The sequence below is a fragment of the Pistacia vera genome, unplaced genomic scaffold (assembly GCF_008641045.1).
Source record: "Pistacia vera cultivar Batoury unplaced genomic scaffold, PisVer_v2 Contig104, whole genome shotgun sequence".
Lineage (NCBI taxonomy): Eukaryota > Viridiplantae > Streptophyta > Magnoliopsida > Sapindales > Anacardiaceae > Pistacia > Pistacia vera.
The window spans coordinates 1,678,343-1,684,252 of NW_022195071.1; the positions used below are offsets into that span (position 1 = coordinate 1,678,343).

At 32.6% G+C, this 5,910-nt stretch overlaps 1 long non-coding RNA gene across 1 annotated transcript; it reads left to right on the forward strand.

The window, feature by feature from the left end:
• Positions 1–1,302: 1,302 nt before the first annotated feature.
• On the forward strand, positions 1,303–4,244 carry LOC116126352. The gene is made up of 2 exons (XR_004127465.1): positions 1,303–1,855; positions 3,811–4,244. It is a non-coding gene; the product is annotated as an uncharacterized LOC116126352 (long non-coding RNA).
• Positions 4,245–5,910: the final 1,666 nt, after the last annotated feature.

The following is a 5,910-nucleotide window of genomic DNA, read 5'->3' on the forward strand; positions in this document are numbered from 1 at the left end:
AAAGTTTTGTAGCTAAAAACCTTCTTTTTCTGGGACGAAATTGTTTGTCTCTAATTGTGCAAAATTTGGAAAACTTATTAAGGATGAAATATGATTTTATTCTTGATTGTAAAAATACATTTTTAGGGACGAAATGTATTATGTTTGGACGAAAAATTTTGTAGCTAAAAGCCTTTTTCTTCTAGGACTAATATTTTTGTCTCCAATTGTACAAAATTTGGAAAACTTATTAGCGACGAAATATAATTTTGTCCTAAATTGTGAAAAATACAATTTTAGGGATGAAATTTTGAACTACAACAAATGTTTAATTCAGGGATGAATTCAGTTTCATCCCCTCCAACAATGCCATTTGGATGGAATGATGAAATAATATAGAGGGAAATCAATCTAGGACAAATTTATTATTTTTTAACGCAAAATTTTGCAGTTAAAAACCCGTTTTATCTGGGACAAAATTTTTTGTCTCTAATTGTATAAAATTTGGAAATCTAATTAGGAAGCAAATATTATTAGTTCTAGGTAAATGTAAAAACACCCACTTCCTTTTTTATTTCATTTGAAACAAAACCCATACTTGCTTGCTAGTGAATCTCGAACTCTTGCTCTGAAATTGATTGAAACCCAAGATGAAAAATTTAAAATTAAGTGCAGGTGGCGAATGAGGACCCGTTGAAAATGGTAGGAAGGTGTGGCAGGTACCTTTGAGGATCATGACATGCTCTAGCGAGCCGTCGCTTTGCCCTTTCTCTTCATTTGCTCTTTGCTTCACTCATTACAAAAAAATTGACTTATAGTAATACTGGATAGTAGCACTTTTTGAAAATATGTTACTAATATGTATCTATGGTAGCATTTTGGTGAAAATGTTATGAATATAATTTTGATAAGTAAAACTTCATATTTTTATAACTCATTATCTATCAATTGTTGGATATGGTTTATATTTTGCACAAGCTTGAAGTCCCCTATGCAGACGCATTCGAGGGTCTTGCTCCTCGGTGAGTGGGCGGTGGTCCCGTTTGCCGGTGAGCGAGCGGGTGGTGAGGGGGTAGCGTCTCCTTCATGGTAAATTCAATTAGTAATTGGATTTATTATTAATTTACTAATTAGGCTTGGATTGGGTTAGATTCTGGTAAAGTCAAATGGGATAGGGTTTTCTATTATATATATAATAAATAATGAAAAACCTAAGGTAATAAAAAAAAAAAAAAAAAAAAAATAGAGAGAGTGAGCTGCTTTGCAGTATAATTAAAATACATAACACTTTAGAAATGTTACCATATACCTGATTGTTAACCGGGAAACAAGCACCCATTTGCGCCCACCCAAAATTTCCCAAAATTTTCGTCCCCAAAAACCTGATACCCATTAACCCCAAATTTTCGTCCCCAGAAACCTAATATCCATTAACCCAAAATGTCATCTTCTTCAAATCTTCTTCTCTCAATTAAGATTTTTTCAATCTTCACTCAAATTTCCTCCAAAACCGATGGCTAGATCCCTCTCTCTCTCTAATCAAATCCATCTCCACCCCCGCCACAAGAGTCACCTCCTTCCCCTCAGCCCATCGTCGCGCCTCGTATCTCTCTGCACTCAATCCAACCAAACCGACCTCTCCGACCTTTCCACTTCTTCCGACTCCACCATCGACCCTTTGCACTCGACTTCATTATCGATGCAATGTTTTGTTTTAATTAGCTGTTTGCTTAGTCATTTGCTCAAGTTCTTTAGCATTTTGATGTGTTATATTTTGTATTTTTTAATGTTTCAAATGGGTTAACTATTTTGTGTGCTTGTAGTGTTGGTTGCGCTACTTGGAATTGGTACCCAGATGGATTTCATATCACCTATTGTAAGTACTCGCTACTCCATGTTTATCCACTAGCTTATAATTATATAATCATCTTCGATTCCTAAAATTACTTGGGGCTTTGTGACTTTTATTATGTTATAATTTGTAAATAGGATAGTATGATGTTGAATAAACATTTAGGTAGTATATGTGGCTTGAAATACAGATTTTTAAATGTTGTATGCTGTGTCATGAGAATTTTGAAACTCAGAGTAGGCATTGTCGCATGAAATGATAAAGTTTCAAAGTGATAAACTTAAGATTATAGGTTCAAATTGTAAGTATATATGAAATGTTTGGACAACCCTCATTCGACTTGACTTTTGATGGTGCGTATTTTTGTCTTTTTTCTAATTAAATTAGGTTTAGTGTGTTATTTGACATTTATGTGAACTTGAGCTGCTATCAGAAACTTTAATGTTTTGTTTTCTTGTAAGTGATGTAGTTTCTTCTTTGGTGCCTGGAAAGTTTGGTATGTGATTGTTGAATGAAATATACTTATTCATTTAATTGGTAAACATTATTCTTGAGTACATGCATGCTCCTATGTGTCAGCATCTTTCTTCAAGTTAACTTATCATAACTTACAGCATTATATTTTATTGACATTGTTGAAGGTTGAATTTGCATTCTGACTCAAATCATTTAATTATAAATTTGATGTGTCTCCGTAGAGCCACAACCTCAACTGTGTAGATTGTAAATGTTTTAAACTCTATTTTTATCATATGAAGATTAATTAGTGCTTTGCTAAAATGAGTTAATTGAGAAAGTTCTGCTGGTACGTAAAAGATGATGAGTATCTCATTGATCTCTGAAGAGACATGGGAAAAAATGACTTCAGTATAGACCATCAAATTTTCATTTCTTTTGTTTACTGTCTTTTATCTATTTCAACCTTGGCAAGACCCATGATGTCCCTTGTTGTTTGCAATCATGTTGAATAATTGATTACTAAGAGGGAAAAGTATTCTTTCTTGACTTATTAGATTCATCCATTGTAGTTGAGCTAATATTATGGTGTCTACCAGAATTGATTCCCTCTAATTTTTATTTATTACTAAATCACATTTTCTTTCTTTTCCTTTCTTAATCAGTTGTTGCATTTGCCTTTTCTATTTTATGCCAGGTGACATGGGTACTCTTTGTTACTGGGTTCAGGTCACACAATCAGGGTTCTTCCCTAAAGCTTCATGTCATAGGAAACCTTTTACATGACGAGTATTGGATAAATAACATAATACACATATATTCTAAAGCATATAAATGTTTCTCTGAATCATATATCCTATCTGGTTTCTGAGACAACTACTGCCCTTATAATTTAATCATTTTCAAAGATCCCTTTATAAATTTAAGAAAAAAAAAAAATTTGTGTAACTGAAAAGGGAAAAGTTAGTGTCCGTCAAATACTTTCTTTCTGTCTGTTTGGTCATTTTTAACAGTCTGTATTTAAATTCCTGATATTTTTACCTTGTATATAATTCTTTAGGTGGTTGGAATACAGCTGAATCCTCAGTTTATGGGCATTGATCTCAAATATGCAATCCCTCTTAACTTTCTGGGAAACTTTTCTTGTTCATGTGCTTGACAATATATTGGAAGCAGTAATAACCATTATTTATTTTGATTTCTGTTGCTGTATATTCTTGAAATTGGCAGGCTTTACTGCAATTAATTATTGCCCTTACAATCAAAACTCTTCTTCTGTCTTCTTCTGAGTTTTGGTTGTGTTGATCAGTCTGAGTAATGGCATCGTTGACATAAATGTGTCTAATATACATGTTAAATTTTATATAGAACACTCTGTTAACAGTGGGTAATTGAACGGATGGTAAAATGGAGGAAAAATTATTGTGAATGATGTTATTTTTCAAAGGCATTCAGAAAGCTGTTTCTGGTTAGATATCTTATAAAGAATTTTTTTTGATAATTATGTCACTTTTTTGGTGCAGATGAGTGTGGCGGGAGCCAGAAAAGCTTGTCAAAGTCAATATGGGTGGTTGAAGGAATGATTGGATAGATTAGTAGAGCAACTAACGTCGCAACGACAACAACTTGATGAGGAATAACTGGTAAATCATTCTTTGAAGCTAATCAAGAAAATCTGGATTGTAAATAAAACGTTGTTGAAGACAAAGAGATTGCATTTAGGGCGGATAAACTTGAGCTCGAAGTAGTAGGGATGGAAGCAAACAAGAAACTATGACAACATTGAAGATTTTGGGCTATAGGAAAGAACAAAGGTGTTTGCAATTTTGTTTCTTGTTTCACTCTTTTGGGATTGGAATCCTGAAACTTACTTAGAAGATTCTGTGGTAGTGGGTAAGTAGGAATTGTAATGTCTGACAGTTTTTGTTAATAAAGAAGTGTAATTTGATTTGGAAAACTCAGCTTTTGTTGTTTTGTTTGTTTATATAGTGAAGTGAAAATGAATCTGGGTATTATCATGAAGGAAAATTAGTAGGGTTGATTCATAAATTGGGATTACGGTTAATCATCATATTATCAACCCAATCAAGGACAAAATTTTTTGTCCCCAATTCACCACACCATGAGGGATGAAATTCTTCGTCACCAATTCACCACACCATGAGGGACGAAATTTTTCATTCCTAATTCACAACATTGGGGACGAAAGTTTTTGTTCCCTATTCACCACATAATTAAGAACAAAAACTTTTGTCTCGAATGATTGATCCAGTTAGGGACAAAATTTTTTCGTCCCTAATTGTGCTTTTTTTGGGGACGAAACAATCTCATTTGAGACAAATAATTATTTTTTTGTGGGTAAAAAATTTCGTCACAAAATAAATAATTTTTAAGGACAAAACCGTATTTCGTCCCCAATGGCATGACTTTGGGGACGAACTGTTTTTCTGTTGGCATTACCCTTTAGCGACGCGGCTTTGGGGACGATTTGGTCTGTCGTCCCACATTACTTTTTAGGACGATTTTTGCATTTTATGTTTGGTGAAATCTAATAAAATATGAAAAACACGCGGGTTTAGTGTTTAGTATTTAGTAATTCTATATGGTGAAGTTTGATATAAATATGAAAAATATTAATAATAAATTAATGATGTTTGGTGAAATCTAACCAAATTTAATTTAATCATCCATTTATTTAATCAAATTAACCAAGTTATGAAAGCTTAATAAAGGAATTTTATACCAAATTTTTAAATCAATACAATTTACGTCTTCAAATATGCAATTTGAATAACAAAAAACTGTGAAAAAAATAACAAAAACCTGCAAAAAAAAAAAAAAAGAAAAAATACAGAAAATGCCATTATATGCGGGTGACCCCTGGGTTGACCCATACTTGCATGGGCGGGTACGGATCATGCATATATCTACGCGTAGAAAAAATCGACCCATGGACCTGTGCTCGTTTCACCCGTGCCCTGTGCCTACCCAACCCATACTCGCCCAGCCCGCCCGTTTGCCAGGTATAGTTGTTAATTTGTATTTAGTTGTTAGTATTCCATCAATCCAACTTATTGTTACTTGAGTTAGGATTTAAACTAGAGAAGTCGATACTTAGTAACATTATTATTGTGGAAACAATATTCTAGTTATCACTTTATTACTTTTTACTATTAGTACATTTGCTAATATGCATTTGAAATGACATGCAATAGTAGTTAATATAAATATCCTTTGCACCAGCTCGGAATCTATTTATTTTTCAATCGAAGGTGCATTTTCCTAAAAAATCATATCTCTACTCACATCTATCTATTATATCTATATAATTGTGTAGTCCATCATTGCTATTGATTACATTCCAACATGATATTACTCAATAATGTTATTTTTACACTATTATTTATACCATTTTTATTACATCATAATATGGTATATGCTACATTCACATAAATTTTTAATTATTTTAAATTTTAAATTTTTAATATTATAATATAATTATTATTAGTAAAATGATCATGTAATAAAAATAGGGTAAAAAATTGTTTAAAGATAGCATTAGTCGTTACTCACCACGTAGGAACGGACGAACGGTAGGATCTTGAAACAGACCTTGGTTTAGT